The sequence below is a fragment of the Palaemon carinicauda genome, chromosome 23 (genome assembly GCF_036898095.1).
Source record: "Palaemon carinicauda isolate YSFRI2023 chromosome 23, ASM3689809v2, whole genome shotgun sequence".
Taxonomy (NCBI): Eukaryota; Metazoa; Arthropoda; class Malacostraca; order Decapoda; family Palaemonidae; genus Palaemon; species Palaemon carinicauda.
The window spans coordinates 96,296,648-96,310,022 of NC_090747.1; the positions used below are offsets into that span (position 1 = coordinate 96,296,648).

Sequence of the window (13,375 nt, forward strand, 5' to 3'; positions counted from 1 at the left end):
GTGAAGATGGGATACAGCCAATTTGGACAATCTTTCTTGAGGCTTCTGATAATCAGATAAGAGAACAGTACTAGAATAATGGTATAGTAAAAACAAAATCTGGATTTATGGAACCTGGGTTATGTAACCCAGCACAGGGCCAGTGTAGGCTGCATAACCATTCGCCGTCCAAGTGCAACTCGGGGGAAAACACCGGGGTTACAATGATTTAAAGTCAAAAGATACTGGACAGGAACAGATGTAAAATAGGATATATGGACAGATAGGAATCAAAGGAATGCGGCCAAGTCTCATAGTAATACCTACAGCGCAACACGTGGTGTACTGACATCATTGACCCTAACGAGTAAAAAAAAAAAAAACTAAAACTGTACTAATAATGCATCATTAACATCAGTGCCATAGTATATATAGGAATTATTTATCTTAATGTTGTTTGTAATTAAATTTAATTTTCCTTTCCTCGCTGGGCGATTTTCCCTGTTGGGGCCCCTGGGCTTATAGCATCCTGCTTTTCCAACTACGGTTGTAGCTTAGCAAGTAGTAGTAACAATAATAATAATAATACTAGTACTAATAATAATAAATCAGAATCCACACTACCCACATTTAATTTTCTGACCGCATGGTTCTCTTTTTCTGGGGTCATAACTTTTTTTCTGCTAAATTTAATGTTCCTTGTTTCCTTTCCTCACTGGGCTATTTTCCCTGTTGGGGCCCCTGGGATTATAGCATCCTGCCTTTCCAGCTACGGTTGTAGCTTAGCAAGTAGTAGTAACAATAATAATAATAAATCAGAATCCACACTACCCACATTGCATTTTTTTTCTAGGGTCATAACTTTTTTTCTGCATCCGAAAATTAGATATTGGAGTGACGAAATATTCAGAGCTTTTAGTACCGATTTACCAATGAAGTGTTACAAATTCCATAATGACCACTACAGATAATATTGAAGCAGTGGCAATTAAATAAAAGTTAACTCTTAGTATTATACCATCCGAATTTAAAAAATAAAATTGTGAAACTTAAGTAAATTACAGTAATAAAAATTTTATGACCACTTCGAGGAACTGACATGTTTGCTGCTACTCAAATTATAAAAATGTGGGTAACCTTGTCCAATTACTAACAACCCAGAGAGAGAGAGAGAGAGAGAGAGAGAGAGAGAGAGAGAGAGAGAGAGAGAGAGAGAGAGAGAGAGAGAGAGAGAGAGAGAATAAATTTCCATGAATCACAAAACTTTCTTTCCCATATTTCGTATACCTATTGTGCATTCATTCTCTTTGTATCAGGCAATTTATGATACATAATTATGGCAGTCAGGTTAACTTTTTTTTTTTTTAAAGAATGTTTCATTGATAATAACACCCACTTAGTTTATCGCTGTCAGGCCACCGACACCATCTATTTCCAAGCACACTTATTTATTAATGACATCCACGAGTAGCACTGCGCATCGCAGTTAACAAATCTACAATATCATGCAATACTTAACGACGAAAGTTTTTAAAGTTATTGTAACCGAAAGTCAGACAGCATCAGTAATTATTTTCAACTTATAATAATCACGAATAAAATATGATATAAATAGACTTCTATACTCCAATACACGGTTATCAACTGGTTTTAACACATTAACATTTCCATCAATTAATAGTTTTTTAATATCAAAAGACTTCTTTATATACTCCAATTCACGGTTATGTTTCAAACTGCTGTTTAACATATTAACATGTGTATCAATTAAGAGTATTTTAATATCAAAAGACTTTATATACTCCATTTCATGGTTATGATTTTAACTGATGTTTAACATATTAACATTTGCATCAATTACCAGTGCGTTAATATCAAAAGACTTCTTTATATACTCAAATTCACGGTTGTTTCTAACTGATGTTTAACACATTAACATTTGCATCAATTCCAAGTATTTTAATATCAAAAGACTTCTTTATATACTCCAATTCACGGTTATGTTTTAACTGAAGATTTAAAACAATATCAATGAACAGCATTTATGGCTAGTATTTCTCTATATCCACACCCCTTTAAGATGTTTAATATTCAGTGTTAATTATCTTATTATGTCCAAGTTGAAAAATTGGACGAAAAATCCGAAACGCATTCGTTCGTTTCAAGGTCGCCAATACAATTTCCACTGTCTGCCAAAAAATTAAAACATGCATTAGTTCTAAATATGACCATATTTCCGACAACAAAAGCAAACTAGAACAATATATCCACCAACATGCAATATCTCTATTTCTAAGAATTGTATATTAAAAAACTTGTAAATTCCATAAATGGTTTAAAATATAATTACGACCAACTATGAAACATGTACTGGCGATAACTGCCTTTAATACCTTAATACTAGCTATATACAGGACTTTTTCTTTCCCTTCCCTGAAATCTGGACCTTTGCGTCGTCCTACTTTTAGCTGACTATTTAACAGTAATGGAGACTTTTACTATAACACGGATTAACTACACACACACACACAGAGAGAGAGAGAGAGAGAGAGAGAGAGAGAGAGAGACTTGCCTAAGTAACCTGACACGAAAATTATAAATGCACAAGAGTTATCAGTATCCTAACCTCCGAGACAAAAGCCTATCGTATAGATCTATGAGGAAAAGACAATTGCTTGTATAGCCCACCTTGCATTCTTGTTGTCTACTAGCCATAAGAATGACAACTCCCTATATCTACATGGGATGGTATCTCGGAACCTGACCTAGAGGTATGTCGTCATGTCCCAAAGAACTGTAACCTAGAGTATCTAAAACTGTTAAACACTGCTTGCTCCCAAAGGATATCTTCAATACATGTTACCCACGTATCTTTACTTCCCATTGTTGATTTCTGTTCATTAGCAGCACGTACTTGGTCTTTCCGCAAACCTACCTAAACCCAATGGTTTCTCACCATAGTTAAAAGTCACTCATGAATGGCAGAGGCAAGGGACAGTGGCATTACCCTATCAAGCACGACAATGCCCAAGAGACTGACAATACATACATATGATCAGCGCCAAAGCCCCTTCTTCACCCAAGCTAGGACAAAGGAGGACCAGGCAATGGCTGCTGCCGACTCAGCAGATAGACCTATAGGCTCCTCCAAACTCCCCACGTTAGCTCACAAGGATGGCGAGGTTGCAGCGACCAAAGAAACTAACGAGTTTGAGCGGCCAACATTACCACACCTGTTTTAATTAAATTGGGGATAAAGGTCAGGTGTCAGATCAAATATTCATCATGACATCAGCCGAGCAAGCCCTAGCCGGCACAACCACAGCAGTTAACCTTCTCCAGTTAAACAGCTTAATTAAACTGACAGGCACAAGTGGGGGCTATCTCCTGTTCATGCTTATGCAGGGCAAGCACGTTACCACTGTACTAGCCTGAGGCTACCTATTTGTTGAAAATAATTTAACATATTACTAGCACAAACGTTCGTCTTCAGGGCATACTTACATGTAAATAAGACATTCTGCTTTTGTCAATTAAAACGTCATACCCTGACATTCAAGAAAACCCTAAGCTACGTCGCATGTAAAAAGAAAAAAAAAAAAAAAAAAAAAAAAAAAAGTCTTGTAATATTTGGAAGCCATCTTCAAACTAATTAGCAAGTGTTCTTCTTAAGACAAACTATTCTAAACAGCCACAACAACGCTGTTCAAACTACATATTTGGCAAAGATTCGTAGTTGTTTTTCTTTTTTTTTAACTAATTATCGCTAAACAAACATTCTTTTTAAGAAGCTTTATTAATCAGATAGTTGTTCATTATACGTTTTTCTTTTACAATAATCAAGTCATTGTTAACTAAGAATACTTGTCAATCACTGCAATATACTTTTTCATTAGAGATGTTTAAAGATGTATACTTATGACACTTAAAACGCGATGACAAATAGTGAAACAAGAGCAAAGATAAATTTTGTTCCCTAGAATATGATGACTGGCATACCAAATGGAACCGATTGTTCATGAAAAGGTAAGTCACAAACTGAGATTATAGCCTTTTAAACCCAGAACTAATCACGGTATGAAAGTACAGACTGTACGTTAATCACTGCCGAATACTAACCTCTCAAGCTGCGAGGGGCAGATACACGAACGAATTACCACTTTCTTTTATAATAATTTGGAAACGAGTGGAGCACGCAAGCCTGTTCGAATAGAGAAAAGCGGCACACGTCTTCACACAACAACGTCTTAAGCACAACTGATTTCTAAGGCGCGCGTTGGCAAATTTCGCGGCCCGAACACCTACAACTGAAGACCTGCGGAAAGCTAAACCGAAGGTGGTCATTGGCCTAGACTTTCTCTTAGCTCCGCCCTGATCGTTTCTGGAAAGAAACACTACTATAGTATTCATTACAAAAACTTTATAGGACTCAAAACAATACGTTGTTAACTAAACAATGAACTTTCTATCTAAGGAACAACTTTCTATCAGTTTATGCCGTATAACATTTATGTTATGCAGATAACAATTTTTAAAATGGAATAAGTGTTGATTGAACAACTAATTTAGCAAGTTATTTAGGGTGAATCGAAGCATTACCGAATAACCAAAATACTTGAATGTTCAGAAAATCACACCACCAAGAAATGTAATTCACAACAGACAAAATGTATAAACTAAACTTAGACGAACATACCTGATGATCATATAGTGAATTCAAGAAATTGTAAAGCTTATAATTTGGAATTAAAGAGATTAAAAAAAAATAAGGATCATAAATACTAAGGCTGTCATAAATGGCGCGTATGTAAATATTCAATCTGTTATAATACAATTTAAATTCCAGAAATCATAATTGAAAAATATTTTGTTCAAGAAGAAACTTAAGACTTTCTTGTTCTCCAAGTGTTTCGATAATGTGGATTTGAGAATGAACGCCAGATATGCAGTGTGGTATACGAAATACCTAAGAATGTATTAGATAAACTAATTTTGTAGGTCTTGTAGTAAGGAGGGTTCCCTTAAGGTTAAGCGATAGGACCAGGAAATCAGTCCTTGAAGTAGGTAAACTGGTAAAGTATACGAAAACTGATTTTGTAGGTCCTATAGCGAGTCGGGTTCCCCTACGTGGTAGGACCAGGAAAACAGTCCCTATTTTGAAGTACGTATAAGTATTAAGTTGTCTTTTCGGTTACAAGTTATCTGCTGGAAACGATGGACAAGGACAAAGGAGACATTCCGAATTCTACTTGATCTTAGTGCTGATTTTGACTCAGATGTCCATGAACTACTATTAAGGGATTTACGACTGTTATTGATAATGAGTATTCAAAAGATTACTTGGTTGACTGAAGCTATTATCTAGGAATTGGAAATTCTTAATTCACTATTTGAACAATTAAGCAGAGAGGTTTACAAGGGAAGTATACTATGCCCAGTCCTATTTTGTATCTATACTATTGGTTCATCAAAAATATTACACAGACATGGAGCACAGTTCAAGCTATTTGCGGATAATGCATAAATTTACTTGTCAATAAATGTCATTGATGACACAGCTGAGAACCTAAATGTTTTTAATAGTGTTAGAGAATAGTCACATTTTAACAATTAAAACTAAATGAAAATAAGTCTATAAAAGTAATTTGTCTGCCAGTTCCTAAACAATGTAGTAAGAATCAATGGAGATCCTCTCGGTAATATCAGTGTTTTAGTAAAGAAATATCTAGATGAAAGTTCTGCTAAGAAACTTTTATTTAACTGTGTTATCGCCAGAATTGATTACTGCAATCTCTTATAACTTGCCCAAAGCACAATTTACAAAAGAATAAACTGAGGAATAAGATTAGTAAAAGGCGTTCCACCCCCAAGAAAGGATTACTCCAATACTGATTGAACTACATTGGGTACCTACTAAAGACAGAATAAATTTAAAGATATAAGCAATGCCTCTTCAAGTTAACAGAACTGGGCGTGCAAAATATTGAAGAGTATTGCTGCACATTGAGCAGCCAGCAAATCGTGTCGACTTGAAGATAATTTCAACTTACTTGAGCCAAGATATACCTCATGCGATTATTAAAGGTTTCAAATATGAGGCCCCAAAGATTGTACTATAATAAGTCCCCATTTGATATCAGAAGGACTGATGATATTAAGGCTCTTAAGAATGTGAAATTTTTGTTAGAAGTGCTACGATAAGGTGGGTTTTACAATTATCAAGGAATATGAAGTGAGCTTTTCAGTGTGTGGCAGGGCATGGAAAACATCCCTCAAAGTGAAGTACCTAGTAAAGAATGGTGTCAAATCTTTATTATTATTATTATTATTATTATTATTATTATTTGCTAAGCTAAAACCCTAGTTGGAAAAGTAGGATGCTAAAAGCCCAGGGGGCCCAATAAGGGAAAATAGCCTCGTGAGGAAGGGAAACAATGAAAAATAAAATATTTTAAAAACAGTAACAACATTAGAATAAATATTTTCTATATAAACTATAAAAACTTGAACAAAACAATAGAATAGAATGCCCAATTGTACCCTGGCTAAACAATGGCTTTCTTCTTGGTCCACAATAAAATGCACAGAATAAACTGTAAACAGATTTGTTTAAAATATTCGTTTGTACCATTTAACCATAAAACTCGCATAGACAGTCGGTATATAATTATTTTCTATTTCCTTAACAAGTGCGCAATGCTAATACATGCAAATGAACTCCGCACAGTCAGACAATAAAATCAAATTAAGTACGCTGCTTTCCACTTTCTTTTAAGCTTTTTTTTAAAGCTTTTTTTTTTTTATAAACCTCGATTTATAACCTCCCACGTCAGCTTTTTTTTCTGCAATCTCACCAACGGCCAGTCGATCAACCGCCATTAGAACAACATTCTCAGGGACATTAAATAATTTTTAACAGTCGTGAGGACATTATATCTCCCTTCCTTGGATCGAAGGCTCTTTCGCCAAGCCGGTGCCAAGAACTTCTACTCAAGGGGCATCGTAAAACACGGAAGGATTTAGCTTCGCCAAGGAATTTTAAAGGATACGCTGAAAGTGGATAATAAAGTTAGATTTCACACACACACACACACACACACACACACACACACACACACATACATATATATATATATATACATACATATATATATATATATATTTATTTATATATATATGTATATATATAATATATAAATATATATATATATATATATATATATAATATATACATATATATATAAATATATATATATATATATATATATATATATATATATATATATATATATATATATATATATATAAAACAAATTCAACCATTCTCACTCCCTACCCCTTTCCTAACTACAACACGCCAGTTGTGGTTTCAGAGTGTACATCTCGGGGATACCCCCGTATCACCAGGGTATGACTACTCTCCCTACCCAAGGGACAGGGAGACACTAAGTAGTTATATGTTTGGTGATGACAAAGCACAGCGTGCCCGGATATATATATATATATATATATATATATATATATATATATATATATATATATATATATATATATATATATATATATATGTATATATATATATATAATGTGTGTGTGCAGGTGTGTGAGGGTCTTACATTAAAACGGAATTACGTTCAATTTGATCGAAAGCTCAACTTTCGTACAGTTATTTCCTTAAATAACTATTATCAATAGATAAAGCAACTGTGATCTCAAATATCTCGTGTAGAATCTATACTCAAGCAGAAAATTAGACACGTGTTGTAAGATGATTGACACCGCAAGTGTTTTAGCTTTTATTAACAGGTACAATTGGTGCTTCAACACTTATTGAGAACTGTACGTTTCATATATATATATATATATATAATATATATATATATATATATATATATATATATATATATATATATATATATATATATATATATATATATATATATATATATATACACATACATACCATCAGTCGTAATTAATCCACCGCAAGACAAAGGCCTCAGACATGTCCTTCCACTCCCGTCTGTTTATGGTCTTTCTATGCCAGTCTATACCAACATATGTCTGGTAATGCCGTCCAGCGTGACCGGAATATATATATATCCCAGCAGTTGTGGTTTCTGAGTGAACATCTCGGAGTAACCGCCCCCTTGCCAGGGTATGTCTACTCCCACTCACCCCTATCCAAGGGACGGGGAGAAACCGAGTTTGTTATACGTTTGGCAATATCGCTTAGCGTAACCGGAAAGAAATATTCAGTATATATATATATATATATATATATATATATATATATATATATATATATATATATATATATATATATATATATATATATATATATAGGGGAGATTAGTATTCATTCCGAAGGACCCTAAGTAATCCTCCAGCATTGACAAATGCTTTGTTAATGCTCTTGGTGAATACAACTCCTGGGCTTCTCTCGAAGGATACAGACAGACAAAGGATCGTCTTAATTGTCCTATTGTTTAAGCAACATAGGCGCCTTCGAAGAGCGTCTGCGGAGGACCACTAAAAAGACATATGACTATAGAAATTCTACTTCTTATTTTCAATAAGAAATAAATATATCTATTCAGTCAGTCGATTGTCAAAATCTTCGTATTTTCTTTCGATATATTTTTTCCCACAATCAATTCCATATCATATACTTGTAACAGGCCTGATATATATATATATATATATATATATATATATATATATATATATATATATACACATATACATATATACACAGTATATATATATGTATATATATATATATATATATATATATATATATATATATATATATATATATATATATATACACACACACAATAACAAACAACAAAATGCATCATCAATCAACATGGTTAAACTAATGTAATCCCGTTGTTTACAAATTCTCGAAATCTAATTAACAACTAAATATTAAAGGTATTTCGATAATTTCGTTCTCGAATTTGTAAAATATAAAAACTATTTTGAACCCGTTACATATACTGTACAGCTCGGGGTATGGTAATGCACTTTACATTTGGCTATCTGTATAAATACACAAACATACGTAAGGGCAAATGCAGACTATATATCATCATACTGTTTACCTAGGGAATTAAAGATGGTAATAGTAAACAAGCGTCTTATTCATGAGAGAGAGAGAGAGAGAGAGAGAGAGAGAGAGAGAGAGAGAGAGAGAGAGAGAGAGAGAGAGAGAGAGTTATTAAACTAAACCAATCTATAATCTGTCTACTTCTTAAGAGGAAAAGATAAGAGAGGCAAATTCCAGACGTTTTGTTTAATACAACATGGCGATATCATTGTTGGGCAAAAAATAGATGTGTGAATTTACAAGGTTTTATACAGTGGGATTATAATCATAATCAAACATAATTGAACACGCAAAGACACACATTGTTATTATTATTATTATTATTATTATTATTATTATTATTATTATTATTATTATTATTATTATCATTATTATTATTATTATTATCATTATTATATTATTATTATCATTATTATATTATTATTATTTTCATTATTATTATTATTATTATTATTATTATTATCATTGTTATTATTATTTTTATTATCACTTGCTAAGCTACAACCCTAGTTGGAAAAGCTGGATGCCATTAGCCTAATAGCTCCGACAGGGAAAATAGCCCAATGAGGAAAGGAAATAAGGAAAACTACAAGAGGAGTTTAAAAACAATAATAACAAATCTTTCATACATAAACTATAAAAACTTGAAAATAACAAGAGGTAAAAACTTCAAAATAATGAGAGGAATAGAAACAAGATAGAACAGTATGCTCGAGTGTACCCAAAGTGACATTCTATTAGTATCAAGTACTTATGCATACAAATGTTTGCATATAGATTAAGATCTCAGGTCAGTTTATATCAGTTTCAATTACGTATTGCTCAAACATAGCATAGAACGAGGAAGTTGAAGCAAATGAAAGCACTATATCTATATACTTTGTCAATATTACTATGAGATTCAGGGCCTCTGTAACACGGTTTTTTGGACTTTGCTCCTTATCAAAGCATCGGATGTAGCTGAAAGTTGACATATGTATATTTTACAACCACACACAATTTTTTTCAGCATTATCAATAACCTAAACCCGATAGTTTTAATTTTTATAGAGTAAAAATGCTTTAGCCGACGCCATGGCCAGTGATAACGAGCCAAGAGTTGAAAACATTCATTACGTAAGCAATGTAAACACCTTTTGACAAAATTTTGCCCCGCCCATCCACTAGACACCCATTCACCTTGTTCCATCGGCTCTGAAACCCATAACAGTCAAGAATAGCTAACAGGATTTGGAATTGCCCCCGTGGTTGCAAAACTGCATTTGTCTTACGACATGCAACTTTATACAGTCAAGAGAAAGCCCGTGGCCATATTTACTATAGTCTGAATAGGTAATTATTCAGTTTCAGTTTAAATCCAATGTTTATGGTCTGATTTGTATTTAGCGTAACATGATTATAATACTTGTAATATCATACAGGCTTTAGAACATTTCCATTAACTATTCACTATGCCACCAAGACAGAGAGAAAGAGAGAGATTGTATGTAAACAGTCTTTACATAACTATTCTTGTTAAAATAAGAATTTTGTGCTAAACTCTCCATCAGACCAACGGATCATCCGATATAATTTTTTTTCTTCTTCTTAGGCCGTATGACCGTGTTGGCTGTTTTGGGCATGACTGCATTTTGTAAATAAATCAAGAATAGTTTTAGGAGATTTATTTGTACATCTAATGGGAATTTATAGAAGTAAAGTGAGCATAATTCATTTATCCTTTAAAATAATTACTACATGTAGCAAAACAAATAGTAGTAAAGATGATAATGCAATGAAGGAATGATACAATACTTTATCTTTAGCTTCAACATCGGCAATAACATACCCAGTTGCCATAATTTGTCAGCTTAATGAAATAACTTATCATCTAATGTTTAACTCAATTTCTGAGGAGGCCATGGCTTATTGCACAGTGAAAAAACATTTCAAAGACTTTATGAATGGCGGAACGATACATAAATGTGGGTGGGGTACCTGTGCGAGCATAGTAATACTCACTGTCGCAGTAGTGCCGCAACAGTAGTATAAATGAATTAAACGTTTACGCCAACTGTTGGGATCCTTGAGGATCATTTATCACTTCTTAAAACTACTCGAGAAATGAGTTTTTATAGCCAGAATTTAAACTTTATAATCCAACAATGCCCATGATAGCCTTCAGTGTTATCCTGAATTATAACGAGGCAAAGTGGGTGGAGCCTCATGAAGTCAATCATTCTGACGATGATTATTGGTGAAGGTTTTAAAGCCAAAATACGGTACCGGTTTTTTTTTTTTACAGTAAATAGGTAGGTAGATACACAATAAATAAAAATTGCTTGACATTGGATATAGCAGTTATCAAATCAAGCTTGTCTACTACGTTTTTGAAAATTACCAACTATTCCCTACACCTTGTCAATCTGATTGTGACCTATAAAGTAGACTGTTATTTCTTAGGAAACTTATTTTGGGAGTTAGACTAATAATCGAAGTGTTTGTGTATTTATTAACATATTTTGTTGGTTTGTTCATTGTGACAATTATCAATGGAGAGGTTTCAGAGTTCATAAAGGTGTACTGCTTTGCTTTGATTTAAACTTTTGTGTCATTGTTGGCAGAGGTATAGCCTTCGTTACGTATAGCCAATCATCGATCGAGAAAGAGGGAAGAAATGCCGTCATAGGTTACGTAACGAGTGCGTTCGAAACCTTTTTCTCTGAGTAAGTTGGCCCGTCTTCAAAAAAAACGTCACTTTTACTTAATAAAGTACCAAATTTATTCAACCTACGTAATGCGGAATATAGTCAAAATTTACGTGTAGATATAATGTTCATTCTGAAGAAGCGTTATATTTATGAAATTCATAGATAAAAAATTATTGCGAAAAAACCGTGTTACACGGGCCCTGAATCTCATAGTAGGTCATTTTCCCTAACAATAAAGAGATCACTGTCATATTCATACTTTACCTCTTGAATCATAGTATGTATGTATGTATGAATGTATGTGTTATTATTATTATTATTATTATTATTATTATTATTATTATTATTATTATTATTATTATTATTATTACTTGCTAAGCTACAGCCCTAGTTGGAAAAGCAAGATGCTATAAGCCCAGGGGTTCCAACAGGGAAAATAGCCCAATGCATAAAGGAAACAAAGATAAACGAGAAGTAATTAACAATTAAAATAAAATATTTTAAGAACAGTAACAACGGTGTGTATATATACACATACAGTATATACAAAGAAATATAGCCACTTCTCATCCGGACATACACATACAGTATATACAAAGAAATATTGCCACTTCTCACCCGGACACCAGTAATTAAACATAAAATACAACAAATACCGGAAGGGAATTAAACTAACTGATAATTATCGCTATAAACATAACTATGGACAAAGTTATAATTAATTCTGGTTAATGTTAACTGATTATAGAGCAATGCAACAAAGAAAAAAAAAAAAAAAAAAAAAAAACTTTGTTTCGCAAGAGAGCAATGAACATTTCGACGATTTACTCATTTTCTTCCTTTCTTCCTTTTGGACACCAAATAAAGAATATTAAATTACATCTTCCATTAAATGTAAAATTCTACATTTCTTCACCATCTATAAATGTACAGTTGGACATAAGTATTCCCGGTACACCTCTCTCTTTGAAGAACTGCACCCAGCCACACCCTTACAGAGTGAAGAGTTACTGACGTTTAGCCCCTCCCACCACCTTATCTACATGTCATGCTACACTATCTGTTTGGTTACTCACGACTAGGAAGGGTGTGGCAAAGTGTACTCCCTCAGAGCAAGGTATACCAGGAATTCCTGTACCCAACACGTCGTAAATATAAATATATCTTACCTACAATGTAAACACGAATATACTTATTTCGACGCTCATTACGCTCGCTTACAACAGTTTATCATCCTCATTATCGTCACGGTTTATTTCCATACGCTTTCCTATCGGTCGCCAGTCGCTTGAAAGGTAATAAAGATTGTGTAACCGTCCAAAGAGCTACATGTGTTCAAAACACAAGTTATGACATCAAATCTCTCCGCGTTGAAAACAGAGCATCACGCATGCGCGTTCCCTTATCGTCTTACGCAAACAACGCAGGCCTGGTGTAACGGCGACTCATTCATGGAGATTTCCTGTGCGTTAAGATACTCACGACCGAGAGAGAGAGAGAGAGAGAGAGAGAGAGAGAGAGAGAGAGAGAGAGAGATTACAACCATCGCTAATAATCTTGATACATATTATTAGGTGTTGCACATCTGGGA

At 33.6% G+C, this 13,375-nt stretch overlaps 1 protein-coding gene across 5 annotated transcripts in view; it reads right to left on the reverse strand.

Moving 5' to 3' along the window:
- Positions 1-13,375, reverse strand: part of LOC137617273 (hexosaminidase D-like) — a 435,862-nt gene that overhangs the window by 29,300 nt on the left and 393,187 nt on the right. For 2 of the 5 annotated variants that reach the window (XM_068347269.1, XM_068347266.1), the window contains exon 1: positions 4,099-4,287. The exons of the other annotated variants lie outside the window; for them this stretch is intronic. The gene's annotated coding sequence lies outside the window, so the exon portion shown is untranslated. Of the gene's footprint in view, positions 1-4,098; positions 4,288-13,375 lie in introns of those variants that run through there. 5 annotated transcript variants of the gene reach the window in all.